Source organism: Macaca nemestrina, chromosome 2 (assembly GCF_043159975.1).
Source record: "Macaca nemestrina isolate mMacNem1 chromosome 2, mMacNem.hap1, whole genome shotgun sequence".
Lineage (NCBI taxonomy): Eukaryota > Metazoa > Chordata > Mammalia > Primates > Cercopithecidae > Macaca > Macaca nemestrina.
This window is the reverse complement of record NC_092126.1, coordinates 165,785,746-165,802,510: the sequence shown is the minus strand read 5'-3', so window position 1 is coordinate 165,802,510 and position 16,765 is coordinate 165,785,746. Positions and strand designations below refer to the sequence as shown.

The 16,765-nt window shown below is 35.0% G+C and overlaps 1 long non-coding RNA gene across 1 annotated transcript in view; it reads right to left on the bottom strand.

Annotated features, from left to right (window-relative positions):
- The window catches only part of LOC139362055 (uncharacterized), a 350,698-nt gene that overhangs the window by 314,598 nt on the left and 19,335 nt on the right, over positions 1 to 16,765 (bottom strand). The gene's annotated exons all lie outside the window — the stretch shown is intronic.

Genomic DNA, 16,765 nt, shown 5'->3' with positions numbered 1-16,765 from the left:
CGGTAGAAATAGCTAATTCTCTACCAGCTTGAACTCCATGGTAATGACTATTAACTAAGATTCTTTTAAGAATAACATAGAATTTGTTTTTTTAAAAAAATGCAGGAATAATCATTCACATTACTAATTCCAGAGTCATTTAAGGTTGGCAGTTGCTCTGGTTTATTCAAAATTTTTAAAACGCAAGAATAATCATTCACATTACTAACTCCAGAGTTATTCAAGGTTGGTGGCTGCTCTGGTTTATTCAAAATAAAAGTACGATTTTCTACTTGCTTCGCATTTAAGAACCATGTTTGTGGAATTTGTTTGTTTGTTTGTGTATTAATAAGGTTATACTTACCAAAATATAATTGGAAATATATAATCAGAAAAGATTCTATTAAAATGTTTCTTCAAGTGTGTTCTAAGGAACATCAATCTCTCAGTGTGCTTTGGAAAATTTTCTTGTGATTAAATGAGCTTGAGAAATCACTTTATAATATATGGTTCTCTTAAAGATTTTAAATAATACAGTAACACATTATAGGGTTTGAGAAGCTTCATATTTATAGAAACTGTTTAACATTTAGCTTAATCCAAAGCCTAGAATTGTTCCAAATGTCTTTGACCAGGAAAGGTTGTTCTCCTAGTAATATCTATTAACCTCCTACACCGAGCACATTGTTTGAAACACACTTTGGAAACTGCTATAGAGTTTGGTGGTCATATATTATAATGGTGGCAATACCTATAAAAGCAGAGTAATGTGAAACATATTCAGGTGTCCATTCAGTCTGTCTATGAAGCCAGATGGACAATCAGCTGACATAAATGGGTTACATGCAACCAGACTAAAAGCAGATTGGTGTTAGGATGGTTTTCTTTTCAGTCCTAGCTTTGTACCCTATTGTCTTTACTATGTTACTTGGGACAAAAATGTTAGCATACACATATAAGTATATACTTCTACGCAAGCAATTGAAGTATCCAGAAAACAGTCAACACTATATTTGTTCAACCATTTTTAAAAACATTCTCTCTGCAAGGCATGCTGCTGATAAAAGAATAGAATATGTTTGGCTTCTGTGATGTCGAGTCCAGTGTGGAAGAAGGGAGTGGTAAAAGATTTCCCAAAACATGTTTCTCCTGAAATGTAACACCCTGATACCATTTGGCTATGTGTCCTCACCCAAATCTTATCTCAAATTGTAATTCTCCTGTGTCCAGGAAAGGACCTACTGGGAGGTGGGTGGATCATGGGGGCAGTTTCCCCCATGCTGTTCTCATAATAGTGAGGCAGTTCTCGTGAGATCTGCTGGTTTTAAAAGTGGCAGTTTACCCTGGGCTCGCTCTCTCTCCTGCCTTGTGAAGAAGGTTCCCGCTTCCTTCACCTTCTGCCATGATTTAAGTTTCCTAAGGCCAGCCATGAAGAACTGTGAGTCAATTAAACCTTTTTTGTTTATAAATAACCCAGGCTCTGGTAGTATCTTTATAGCAGTGTGAAAACAAACTAATACACACCCTCTCAAATGAAGAATCCTCCCAAAGATGGAAACTTCAGCATAATCTGAAGTTACCATTTGTGAAGATGTGATGTCAATTTTTCTTTGAAATTTATATTTTCATATGATATTTACAGTGTGAGACTTGGTGAGGGAAGATACTATATGTAGAGATTTTACCCAAATGGAAATTGTGAAATGAATTTTAGTATGGAAAGCCAGCTATAATATTGTTTGACATAATAGTTTTATTTTACTATTTTATATTCTATAACAATCATATGTGGATTACAGAATATGGGTCAAAAAGCAGGCTAAATAGTGAGAAAAACTTCTTTTTTTAAAAGAAAGGATGATTATTTCATGGGAGTTTGTAATCTAATTAAAAAGACAAGATGTATGCCCATAAAACAGGTAACAACACAAGGGAGATATGATTAAGTACCATGAAAAATGATGAGTGATAAAAGTAGCAGGTGCTATAAGAGGATTAGAGAAGAAGAAATCGAGTTTCACTATTTTCATGGATATAAAATAACCTAAATTAAAAAATCAACTTGATTTAAGTGGATTTAGCTTGTCATTTCAATTTTGCATGTTCAAGGCTTTATGTAATTGGGACTCTTCTCATTGTTTTCCCAGCTTGCTCACCAGGTAGCCAGTGAGAGAACAGAATAGGCAGTTCTGTCCTTGCCATCTGCCATAACTCCCATTGCAAATCGGGTGACTGTGTGTGTGTGTGGTGTGTATACACACATACACATATGCTACCTGATATGTATTTGCATTTGGGACTGAATATTTTGAGGTTCTCAGATTCAAGGAACTGTGAAAATACCGGGTATCATTATCTAAACTTTCAGTCTGAGGTTTAGCCATCCCTGAACAAGCACGGCTCAGCACTGAAAGTAAAGATGTATCTACATAAGCACAAATTGCAACAATAACATTTTGCATTTCTAAAACATCTTCCATTGAAATAGCTCATTCTCAGTGCTGTTTACAAGCATTAATTTAGCCTCACAAGGGAAAGATAATTTGCAAGAAATAGGTTAAGGGTCTGATTTGAAACAGCACAGTTCCTGAAGTCAGTATAAAATACAGGCATTCTCACTCCTTGTCTAGTGACTTGGTGCAAGCCAACCCTTCTTCAATTCCTTTTAAAATTTTGTTTTCAAATGCCAATGAACACACAATAATAATAAATTATAACATGTCATTAGCATAGATACAAAAAATAATGCAGAGAATCTTTTACTATTATTATTATTATACTTTAAGTTCTAGGGTACATGTGCACAATGTGCAGGTCTGTTACATATGTATACTTGTGCCATGTCGGTGTGCTGCATCCATCAACTCGCCAGCACCCATTAACTCGTCATTTACATCAGGTATAACTCCCAATGCCATCCCTTCCCCTCCCCCCTCCCCATAATAGGTCCCGGTGTGTGATGTTCCCCTTTCCGATTCCAAGTGATCTCATTGTTCAATTCCCACCTATGAGTGAGAACATGCGGTGTTTGGTTTTCTGTTCCTGCGATAGTTTGCTGAGAATGATGGTTTCCAGCTGCATCCATGTCCCTACAAAGGACACAAACTCATCCTTTTTGATGGCTGCATAGTATTCCATGGTGTATATGTGCCACATTTTCTTAATCCAATCTGTCACTGATGGACATTTGGGTTGATTCCAAGTCTTTGCTATTGTGAATAGTGCCGCAATAAACATACGTGTGCATGTGTCTTTATAGCAGCATGATTTATAATCCTTTGGGCATATACCCAGTAATGAGATGGATGGGTCATATGGTATTTCTAGTTCTAGATCCTTGAGGAATCGCCATACTGTTTTCCACAATGGTTGAACTAGTTTACAATCCCACCAACAGTGTAAAAGTGTTCCTATTTCTCCACATCCTCTCCAGCACCTGTTGTTTCCTGACTTTTTAATGATTGCCATTCTAACTGGTGTGAGATGATATGACTTTGTCTATGTTATTACTATCATTTACAAGCTTTTCTCAGGCCTGGTAAAGTTTTTTCCTGTGTGCCTGGAACCACTGATAATGAAAATCATTATAATGAAGAGAATAATATTCAAATGTGAGAAAATGTTCAATGAGAAGATGAAAGAAAACATGAGGAAGTTCTGAGCCCCTCACAGGTAGACTTGCTTCATGGAAGTCTGTTCTCCAGTTTCTTAATCAAAGTAGTAGCTCATCAACAACTGGTAGAATAGAATAGGAGCAACAATGCTGGGTCAGACCATCAGAAATTGGATAGTAGTCCTCCACCAATACCACTGTCCCTATTGCAGCCCAAGGGAATTAAACATTAGAATGTGCCGGGGCAAAAAAAATATAGGTCGAGGAGGAGGAACAGCACAGAGGGACCATGACGATTATCCTTAGCACTTGCAGAACTTCATTATTCACTTTTTTGCTCAATAAAATATAAATAATTATTATGTATTTTCCATATCAAGTTGCAATGCTAAATGTAGAGATAAAAAATCCTCAAAAAGGCAAAACATATATAAGCCAGAAAGAAACAATAAGAATGGTGTAAGTTGATTAATTCTTTCAATACATTTGGAGCATCTACAACAGGAATGGCCAGAAATTCTCAAAAGTGTTGATGCTTTGGAAGGCACAATGGGGAACTCTAGAATTTAGCTGGGATGGCTTTTGATTGTCACAGTAACTGAAGGAACCCTTGGCATTCATTGGGCAGTATCCAGGGGCACTAGATACACTGCAATATTCAGGACAGTCTCACCAATAAATAACTCTCCCAACTCCTGCATGACTTTCAACGATCTCACTGCATGTTTATTCATGGGGGTGAGAAGCCAATTTATAATTGCTTGAGGTTAGAAGCTCTCTCCATGTACTAGATATTATACAAAGAATTATTTACACAGTTTTAATACATACTGAGTTCTCTGAGTGCAAGTCTCATATTAATCAGAACATATTCAACATAGTTTGATTCAGAATTTACCAACATGTGGTCACAATTTTAGAAAATCACATAATGAGTGGCTATGTCATTGCTCTTGAATCACTGAAACAACATGCCGCACCCTTCTGCATGTGTACTGGCCGTGTCCAGTTGATGCCACGCATACTTGTATGCATCTTCCTACTTTATCACATCATTCTTTGAAGTTATACCTTAGTATTTACGTATTGAATATTTAATACTTTATTATAATTAATTTCCATAATTTCTTCTATTCTAGTTAACCATGATACTGACTTTAAAAAAATTATGTGTGTGGCTAAGTTGTATCATATATTAATCTCAACTCAGAACAGTAAAGGTATATTACATATTAGTTTTTATAAACAATATCACATATTGTTATAAACAGTACTGTACATTATTTGTTATAAATAATATAGTATATGTGATGGTTAATATTAAGTGTCAACTTGATTGGATTGAAGGATGCCTAGAAGTCTAGTAAAGTATCATTTCTGGGTGTGTCTATGAGGGTGTAGCCAGAGATTAACATTTAATTCAATTGACTGAGAGAGGAAGACCTACCCTCAATGTGTGTGGCCACCATCCAATCGGCTGCCAGTGAAGCTAGAATAAAGCTAGCGGAAGAAGGGGGATAAGCTGCCTTGCTGAGTCTTCTAGCTTTCATTTTTCCCCTGCGCTAGATGCTTTCTGTCCTTCAACATCAGACTCTGGGTTCTTTGGCCTTGGATTTACACCAGCAGTTTGCTGGTTGGCTCTAGGGCCTTCGGCCACAGACTGAAGGCTGCACTGTCAGCTCTCCTACTTTTGAAGCTTTTGGACTTGGACTGAACCACTACTGGCTTCTTCTTGGCTTGAAGACAGCCTATCATGGGGTTTCACCTTGAGATGGTGTGAGTCCATTTTCCTTAATAAATTCCCTTTCATATATACATATATCCTATTAGTTCTGTCCCTCTGGAGAACCCTAATACAGTACTCTATTATTGAAAATAAATGTGCCTCTGCTAGGTAGTACAGATAACAGTAATGGTGAGGACAGGAAATAGAGTGGTTAAAAAGCAAGTGTCAAGTCAATGGGCACAGAAATAAGCCTAAAATTACAACGAGTACTAAGCCTTACGAAGGAAAAGAAGATCATGAATTGAAAAGAGAATAGCAGAAGAGAACTTAAATTGAATAGTCGAGGTTCAGAAAAGGCTTCTCTAAACAAAGATAAAGAGCAACAAGATGTCTATAAGTTGTCAAATGAAGAAAAGGGGGCAATACTGTGAGTAGAAGGATGAGCATGTATGAATAAATGTATGGTCACAATGGGCTACAAGAGAGGAGAAGGGGTTTAATCAGTTTGATCAGAAAACACAGGACAAAGCAGCTTTTCCACATCCCACATTCTTTTGTGCATCATTCCTCCACCTTCCTAAGCACATTTTGCTTTAAAAGCAATTCAGATCTCTCCTCAGAATCTATTCAATGGACCCCAAATTTCTCCTGAGAGAAGAAGAAATATAAAGCGTCACTAGAATGTACATTATCTTGCTTAAATGCCTTGAGATAGATTAACGTATTCCAATATTTTCTCTAGGTAAATGCTATCTGAATTGGAAAATTGGGATTTTTACTCTGTACTCTGCATTTAGCATAGTCTTGCCTAAATGTTAAAGCAAATGACTTCTTGCCTAAGGGTTTGAAAATAACAAAGCCAAGCAATATGCATCCACAGCTCCCCTTGGCTCATTTGATCAAAAAAAAATTAAGTAGTGCTGTTTTCATAACTACCATTGTGGGGACACTTCAGTGTTGAGAGAACAAGAAGCTAATTCCTATTCTCCTAATGTGATGCAGTGGAGAAAATTCAGAGGAGGATTTGTCTCATAAACTGCAAATATGCAGGGGGTGACTCCAATCAAACACCACAAGACTTCTTTATAAGTGTTTACATGAAAGGAAACCATCCATTTCTTGAGGCCAGTTATCTCTCCATTATGCAATCTCTCACCCACTTGGGGTAGAGACATGGGAAAAGTGCAGTTGATTGAAAACCTGTCCAACAATCTCCTTCCTAACTGTGGCTTACGTCAGAAAAACTGGGAGGTGCGCAAACTCGCAAGCTCTTATCTGATAGCATTTTCCTCTCCTTCTACACTTTTATTTTTAACAAAACAAGGAGGAAATGCATTCTTATTTGAGTCTGGGTTGAACAGAATCTTTAGCCTAAGATTTGACTGGCTATGACATCACTGACAGATAGGCTAATTGGGATGGGGCGGAGGCTGTGCCCTCTATCTTCCTTTCATTAGTCAGTGGAGAACATTCATTTTCTTCTAAAATATCAGAAAAACAATAATTCAAATCTTATTTGGAAAGGCTGGAAATTTTTGCTCGAAAAATTAATCTTATAATACATGGAATTGCTATCATACTTTCCAATTTGGGGAGAAGCTTTACGGTTAACTTTAAAACGTAATGGCTTTGAGTTGATAGGTCTTGGGAAATTTTTGACTGTAATTCCAAGTAATGAATGTGCTTTAAAAATATTCAAGAATAAATAATAATTAAAATATTTGTTTTAATAAAATCTCCATAAGATGTAGTCTCTTTTATTTCAGAAATTGTATTGCCTTGTGTTTAGTATTTGTGAAATGAGAAGTATAAACTCCAAAGTTCTAGTGTATAATCCCAATATGGGATCCAATCATACTGATAAACTAATACATAGATGCCCGCAGACTAGAAAAACAAATTACACTAAACTTTGAGGTACTATAATCTCCCTTAGATTGAATGTAAATATAGGTATGCAAATCTATTTGTGACAGATGAGGGTCAAACTGCTGCTGCTTAGAAAGCTCCTTGGCTGCAAAGCTTCTATTTCCTATGCAGAACCTTGATATTGTTTGTAAATTCCAAACTGAAATGTTCCTAGACTCCATGGCTTAGTTAGGAATTCTACATTTGTATCCCAGATATTATACATGGCAACATGAAAGTTAGAGTCTGTGATTAAGATGTGGATTATGTTGCTGGGCGCGGTGGCTCATGCCTGCAATCCCAGCACTTTGGGAGGCCGAGGTGGGTGGATCACCTGAGGTCAGGAGTTCGAGACTAGCCTGATCAACATGGTGAAAATATGTCTCTACTAAAAATACAAAATTAGCCGGGCATGGTGGCATGCGCCTATAATCCCAGCTACTTGGGAGGCTGAGGGAGGAGAATTGCTTGAACCTGGAAGGCGGAGGTTGCAGTGAGCTGAGATTGTGCCACTGCACTCCAGCCTGGACAATAAGAGTGAAACCTCATCTCAAAAAAAGAAAAAAATGTGGATTATGTGGTCTATAAGCTAGATAATGAATAAAACTCAAGAGTGATGAGAGAGAATCCATTCTTCCTGTTAGCAGGACCCCAAAATCCCACTGGCCTCCTATAAACACCCACCTAGAACATTCTTTGGGAGAGACAGAGAAGAAATTAGGTCCTCTATCTACTCTGCCTCTTGATTTATGTTTCACCATCTATGAATCTGATATTAGAGAAAGTTGGTAATACCATTACTATGAGTCCAAATGTTTCATACCTATTATTTCATTAACCTATAGAGGTCTTGGCATCTCACACTGTAAATGTACATTTTTCTACAGAGATTGTCCTAATGTTCAGATATTAGGGTTTGGTTCATCACCCCAAGAGCAGTTAAACTAAAATGCTCTATAATATGGCAGATTCATTTGACCATTCCATTCCAGGCCTTAGATTGGAAATCTCCTCACTAACTCTGGCTAAATGGAGATCAACCTCTGCCCCAGTGTATTCAGCTAATCACATATTTATGCACTCATACATACATCTGGTCAATTCAAATATTTGAGGTGGGACCCACATTCAAGGCTCATCAATACACCTAACTGTATCCTTTGAGAGACCCTGTTAATTCACGTGTTCCCACTTTGTTCTTCATTTTATGATCCCAGGAACTTTCCGCACTAGCTCCAGGCAGTTACGTCTGAGGTGCCTGCAATGTAATCATATCCTTAAGGCTAAATAAAATTGAAAAGCATCTGCTTAAAATTCTCTGAAATGTCATGAAAATGCCTATACAATTCACTTCCGAAAATGAATATGATAAAATCCATTGTTACTGCGTACAGCAATCCACTGAAGCGCCATCTCTTTGGTCACATTCTATTCTGAATTTTAACACAAAGCACACAATTTTGCTTTAGATTGACATATTTTTACAATCTTCAGATCAATCTGATACATAGTAAAGACTTTAATAGTGCTTAGGGACCCTTCCTAGAAGTATTAACCTTACGGAGTCTGGACAATGATGGGACACAGTTTTAAAGTAAAAATCTTGCTCAGTGCCTCAAATTTGCCGAAGTCTGTCGAGATCAGTCAAAAAGACTGATGGAATTTCTCTATCTGCTGGGATGCTTCAGCTAGAAAAAGTAACATTTACTCATATTCCAATATGTGTTTTTCTTTAGTATTTAATGTTTCAAAGAGAAAGAAGAAAAAGCCTCAGTAAATTCCTGTGGTACTTGCTTAAACTGACATATATGCAGTTGTGGTTAATATATTTTTAACAAAACATGATTTTAAAAATCATCAGTTAACCCCTTTTAGAGTACAAAGTATTCTTTGATTATTCAGCCATTGAAATAAGTGCAAAAAATATAGGATGACCCTCATAGTCATGTTAAACAAGATTCATCAACTCCTAAATAAGAATCATAAGCTTCTACAGGATGTCCATTTCGGAGGATAGCATGGGTTGTTGTTGTAGAATTGATGGATCCCTATCTAGGGACCAATTTTATTCAATATTTTCAGTGATCACCCTGGGAAATCAAGAAAGAACCTTGAAGAAGTTATTAAGTACATTCTGAGGTCCTGAAATACTATCTCTGTTCAACAGATGGTAAATGCATTCAGAGGTCCTAGTTGTAGTCATTGAGGGATTGCTGTATGCCAATCATTCTGCTCCAGGAGCAACCGCACTGTTAAGATATGCAGGAGATCATGAGCCTCCACTCAACCTGCACAAATATCCGGACTGACAGTCAGCCTAGAGGCAGGTAGATTGCAGGAAATCTAGCAAAAGAGAAACCCTCTGAGGGCACCACATTAAAAACAATTCCGAATTCAGCTTGAGTCTACAGACGGCATTATTAGAAAAATCAAATAAAGTAATTCACACATTTTAAGGATACAGTCGGGCATCATGGATCATTAATTTACAAATATGCAGTTTGGCAACATTTTACAATTTGCATTATAATCATGCTACCTTAATTAACTGTATAACAACTAGATCACATCTCAATTCCGGAACACATTTATTAGCATCACTTTTCAGAGAACTGAGATCAATAGTAATGAGTTCTCACCATAGAAATTCCCAAAAACATCAAAGCTCTCATTCCTAAACTTCAACCTAGTCTCTAAACAAAGGACAAAGGGTGTGGTGGTGGTGGTGGTCAGTCAGAGGCAGGAAAATCAAATATTAGCAATGAGAAGTGGGAAGATGTGTAAAGGAAGAATGAAGGTGAGTAACAAGTCTCTTGAAAAGAAACACTAACGAAGAGTAACTCTTTTAGAAACAATAAATTGGTGGACTTTTTGCTTGTGTTTGTTAGCTTGTTTAGCAAAAGCGGGATGTGTGAAGTGAAAGAAAAATGAAGCCAGGACAAAGGAACATACGTTAATGTACTCCTCTTTTCCAGCTATTTTAAACCCCTTATCCACACAAAGCCTGGTGGAAGGTACTTCAGGGAAGATGAATAATACCATCTAGTGAGACAATATGTTACAATTTATGAGATTTAGTTAAAGACCACACCTTGAGAAGAGTTTATAGGAGGAGACAGACTTTGAAATCAACTTTTACATATGCCTCTCTGCTGATGCCATGCCACGCTTCCTCTTGATAGCCCGAGTAATAGCAACAATTGTTATTGGCATTCATCACTAGCAGATCAAACCAAGTGCTGAGGGCTGGAATTCCTTTTCTAAGCTTTCTCCTTATACCCAGTCCCACCCTTTGCAAGAGGCACCAAGTCATCACCAATAAACACCTGGGATCTTCAGAAATGTATTGGAAAATCATTGATCTAATCTACTCCAATTCAATGTCACCTATTCTAATCAAGAAGGTGAAGTGATCTGCACTTACATTTAGTAAGCAGAGGGCTAGGATTTACAGTCAGATCTTCAAATGATTACTTCAATGTTCTTTCACACACCTCAAATTAGATGGGATTAGAACCAAGTGCAGTTAGATGCTGCCTTTGGATAGAATGTGTGGTGGCACTGAGAACTGAAGCAGGGAGGTGGCTTTGACTTTATATATTCTCCATGTTAGGAGATCAATGAGTTGGAAAATATTAAAAATTGGCCTACGTTTATGCAGTGAATAACCTGGTGGCAGATTGGCTCTGAAGTTCATATTTGAACCACTATACTATGAGTGCTAAATAACATATTTAGTTTAATTCTTAATTTGGTAAATTTACTTAATTTTTTGATAGCAACATTTAAATTTTAAAGATTACTATTATCCACCTATATTTTATAAATTGCCTATTCATATTTTACTGTTTTTTTTTATTATGGGATTTCTAACTGTATATTAATATTCAAATATTTTATTTTTATTCTGAAGGATTTGCTAATTTTATGAACATGGATTTTTGTTTCCATTAGGACCTTTCTCTAAATAAAAAATTTAATATTTTGGAAATATTTTCATGTCATGAAAGTCAATACTTTTCATACTTTTATTTTTTAACTCCTATTTTATTTGAAATTTATTTGCCATAAAAAAGGAAAGTAACTTATTTGAAAGGATCACTGAACAATTCTTGAATAACTTGCTTAGTTTTAATAATCTTTTTTCTTATTCATTTGTAATGCCACCTGTATCAAATAATTCATCCTTACACATCACAGAATCTGTTAATAGATGAGCTATATTTCTTTCTCAATGGCCTAGCTATGGATTTTTATGCCAGACTACAGTGCTATTATATATATTACTATTACTACTACAACTACTACCAACAATATTTTTGTTATTGTTGTTGTTATTTTGTAAGGAATTACAGAATAATTAGGTTAAGAACATGAACCCTGGAGTCAAGAATGCCTGTGTTCATACAGGCGTCAACAGGTCGGAATTTATTAGTTATGTAATTTTGGGCAAATCAGAGAATGCCCACTTTCCTTAACTGCAAATGGGGATTAATGATGGTACAATTGGCCCTGCGTATCAGCAGTTCCACCTCCACAGATTCAGACAAATGCAACTGAAAATTTTCAGAAAAAAAAACACAATGAAAATAATACAAGTAAATAATACAATATAATGACAGTTGACAAACATTTACATTGTATTAGGTATCATAAGTAATCTAGAGATGTTTTAAATTATATGGAAGGATGTACATAGATTTTATGCAAATAAAACACGATTTTATATAAGGAATTTGAGTACCCACAGATTTTAGACTGGGGGTGAGAGGTTCTGGAATCAATCCCCAAGGAAACGGAGGGACAGGACAACTGAATCTATATCATAGAATTTTGGTGAGGAATGAGTGAGTTAATATACCTAGAGCATAGGAGGTTACCTATTACATGTTAAGTACTACGCAATTGTTATGTTATTTCATTACTCCAAACCATTAATTTAATTAACTTTAGAATAATTATGAAAAGTTCCAGAAACTATTTGTGAATTTGGTTGGAAAAGGAGTAATATTTGTAAATTAAGTTGGAAAGAGCTGATATATTTATAATATTCATGAAATAATGGTATGGCAACAGTTATAAAAATGAAAAGACATGTCATCCACTATGTCTTGTAATTCTTTTTTTTTTTTTTTTTGAGATGGAGTCTTGCTCTGTCCGCCAGGCTGCAGGCTGGAGTGCAACGGCACCATCTTGGCTCACTGCAACTTCCGCCTCCTGGGTTCAAGTGATTCTCCGGACTCAGCCTCCGGAGTAGCTGGGACTATAGGCACGTGCCACCACGTCCAGCTAATTTTTGTATTTTTAGTAGAGATAGGGTTTCACCATGTTGTCCAGGATGGTCTCAATCTCTTGACCTCATGATCTACCCACCTTGGCCTAATGAAGTGCTGGGAAAATTTTTTCATAGAAATTATGGAATTCTATTTAAAGTCTGTTGCCATATTCAAAGATATATTTTATTTTTCTTTGTATTTTTTATCTGTTTTTTTGTTATGTGGAGAAATTACTGATTTTTTTCCCCAACATCTTTGTGGTAAAATACACATATAAAGTTCACCATCTTAACCAGTTTTAAGTGTACTATTCAGTAGTAGTAAATATATATTAATAATGTTGTACAATCATCACCACCATCCATCTCCACAAACCTTTTCATCTTGTAAAACTGAAAATATTGATTTTTAAATATTTAACTGATAAAAGTCAAACATCTAAACATTTTTATTATGAGTTCAAGTGATGCCTTGGTGTTGCTGTTATTGTTGTAGATATTCTTAGATCAGCTTTTAGAGAAATAAAAATAATTTTTGTCTCTTTCTTTCCAGTTCACTAAACTTCATGCCTTACTTCATTTCCTGAAATACACCAAACAAAAAGTTTCTCATAGCAGCCATCTGCAGCTTGTTTCTCATTTAATAAAATTGCTCCTAGGTTCTCATTTTAAATAGCAATGTTATCTATTGATTTTCTTTAACCCATAAGATTTTAACAATAACATAGTTTAAATGGCATCAAACATCCGTTTGGAGATTTGTTGAGGTGAACATACAGAGTTTATTATTTGACTGAATAATTATATAAGACAATTATCTGTATTAAATTATGCATGCCTAGAATAAGCTCATCTTTAATAATATACATTATATTTATGTATTGATGAAATTGATTTGTTCTTTTATTTAAGAGTTTTGTATCTCTGTGGTATTCTTCTTTGCCTATTTACTTGCTATTTTGTTTATTTACTTTAATTGACAAATACAAATTGCATATAATTATCATGTACAACAAGATGCTTTGAAATACATATATGTGCTGGAATGGCTAAATCAAATTTATCAGCATAAGCCTATTTCACATACTGGTCAGTTTTTGTAGTGAGAACATTTAAAATGTACTGTCTTAGTAATTTCAAGATTACAATGCATTTTTATTAACTGTAGTCATCATATTGTATGATAAACTTCTGGAAATCATTCCTCTTACCTTACTGACATCTTGTGTCTTTTGATGCATTTCTCCCCAGCTCTCCTACCTGCAACCACAGCCCCTCGTAATAGCCATTCTCCTCTCTGCTTCTTAGAGCTTAACATTCTAAGATTCCACATATAACTGAAATCAGGCAGTAAAGTTTCAGTATTATGGTTACGTAGGTTCATTACAGTAGGTTGGGGGTCTTTGATTTTTCTAAAATTTTATTTTTCTGGGCTTAAAAAATGTTAATATGAGAATTAACTTCACTTTTGCATTTTCATGTAATCTGCCTATAAAACCATGCAGGGCAAGAGCCTTTTAAAGGATAATTCTGTGGTACTTTATTTTCTATTTTTCAATAGGTATTAATTCAATATTTAAATTTTTATAATTATATTTTTCTAAGAAACTTATTCGACGTGTCAAGATTTTCAAATGCATCAAAATGGCATTCACAAAGTAATTTTATGTAGTTTTTAATCTCCATATCAATAATTATAGTCCCTTTATTATTCATGATTTTGCATATTTTATTTTCTATTTTTTATTGAAATTGCCAGACATGTCTATTATTGCTGATTTTATCCAAGGATTTTCTATACTCCTTCTGTTTTCAGTTAATTAATTTCTGCTGCCATTTTGCTATCTCTTTCTATTTTTCTCTTTGTATTCAAAATGTATAAATGATTTTAATGAATATGCGATTTAATGCATTTTTATAAAAATAACTTTACCCAGTTATTTAATTGAGTTTGGTTTTATAAATGAATAAAAAATTTTTTAAATATGTTAAATTCTAATATTTACATTGAATATAAATTATAATTTCTAGTTCATTTAGTTTTTAATAAGTCACATGGGATTCAAAATGTTTCACAAATAGGTTTCAAAAGACTTACATAGTAGGTATTACCAGTAAATCTGAAGAAGTCACTCCACAAAATCGCCAAAAATAGTCTTCTGATACCTATTCAGCTGCCATCTTGTTTTTAAAAAGTATTTTAAAGATCCTATGAACTTTACTTGTGACTTAGTACTCTGTACAATAAATATCAAAATAATATTCACATATTTTTATGTTAGAATATCATAATTAAATGAAATATCAGAAAATTAGAATATCTACATCTAAAATCCCAAAAGTAATGGGACTTTAGTACTCACCTCAATTCCTTAGTTTTTTAGATGAAGAAATTGTGGCTTGTATAACTAAAGAGGTTAACCATTCATTCATTCATCCAGCTGTATTCCATGAGGGAAGTGTATCACACACCATGTTGAAATTGGGGCAGGAAGAATGTGGGAAGAATGATGAGCACATGACTGCTGAATTCCAGGAGAGCTCAATGTGGTGAGTCTCGTATAACCATATGCACTCATCATCCTGTTTCATTTTCTTCATTTAGCTGAAAATAATCTTATTTGCTTACTTGACTATCCCACTACCTTTTATGGTGAGATGCACAGAGAAAATAAGGGCTTTGTTTACTACCCAATGTACAGAACAGCTCCTAGTGTATAACAAGAGCTCAATGAATGTTTGCTCAGTTAATCAACAAAGGGATTGATTGGGCCTGGAGGGTACATGGAAGTCAGTGGTACTATTGAAGTGCTTCTTAGACAACACATTTCTCACCAGAACAGGCGGCAAACGTAAGGACTTCAAAACTAAGATGACAGAGCAGGCCCTGCCAGTGGAATGGCACCTCTTCATAATGTCTATAGTTTAAAGGGCGTAGGAAAGAGTCGGGAGAAAAAGACACAAGAAAGAGAAGGGGCCTCACATATCAAACCTGAGAGTGCTGACTTTAACCTCCTATCTTTTCAGAGATTTTTCTCTTTTTTAGAGAAGGCAGGATAGATGGGTTTTAGAAAGATCACTTTGGCAGCTGTTTTGAAAATAAATTGGGGGGAGATTATAAGGTCACATTGACGGTTGCCAGTGGAGTTGCAGCTGAAATATTTTTTCCACTGTACATCATCTCATCTCCTAGGAGCAAATTCCTTTTTGATTTAGATTGAAAAAGAGAGACAGACATTCGTTTGGTCAATTAAGGGCCTAATTTTGTAGGATTCCTGGAGGTTTATCTATCCGATAGTTTAGAAAGGTAAAAGGAAATCGCTGTAACTAATAGGTGTCAGTGCTTAGATCCCAGATGTTTAGCGTCTTCAAAGATAAAAGCCTTGTTAACAGTAAGGATAGAAGCTGCAGATAACAGATGGATCAGCCCTGTTGTCTCTGCATGGCACTTTTTTCCAAGTTTTCTTTTTTTTTTTTTAAATCTTACTTTGTTAAAATAGTTATATTTACTTTTCAAAAAAAGAAAGTATTTACTTTTGAAAAATATAAACTGGCTATTAGCAATTGAAATAATTTTGTGTGTAGGCCTTTGTTCATTTGGAAGGAGTTTTGGGTGGGGAGATCAACAGATATCTTCCTAATACACAACAAAAATACATAACCCATTGAAGGGGAGATAGTGTCTATATAAGTCTCTGCTTTAATTCGTTTTTAATTTACACCCATCCTCATTTTAGAAGATTTACAAAGCTTTATATGACAATTAGTTTGGGTAACTAAAAAATAATCAATAGTCATTCCATTTTCTATTGCAGTTATAAATTTATTCTGAGAACATATCAACATTCATATAAAGCAGAAAATATGACACAAAATGAACCTCTATCAATCCTATTTGAGCATCTTCCAAATTTTCTTTTTTCATGTTGCCAGTTAAAATTCAGCCAAATGGAGTACCTGAACTTCATTGAAATCAGTTTAGAGTTTATTTTTTAAAAATAGCATTATAGAATTTATTCAATAATAATTATTCAACATACTGGTGTTTTAAGAAAAAGAACATTGGATTTCTGTGTTACATATACTGGTAACTTGTGGGAGTCAATCACTTTTAGTAAGTAAAGGATATGTGAAAGGTAACTAAGAACAAAATAACTTCAATATTTTCATTAATGGACATCTTTAATTTCTCCAAATACTGATATTTTTTAATTTCACTATGTCAGATTTTAAACTCATAAATAAACTTAGATATTGCATTACT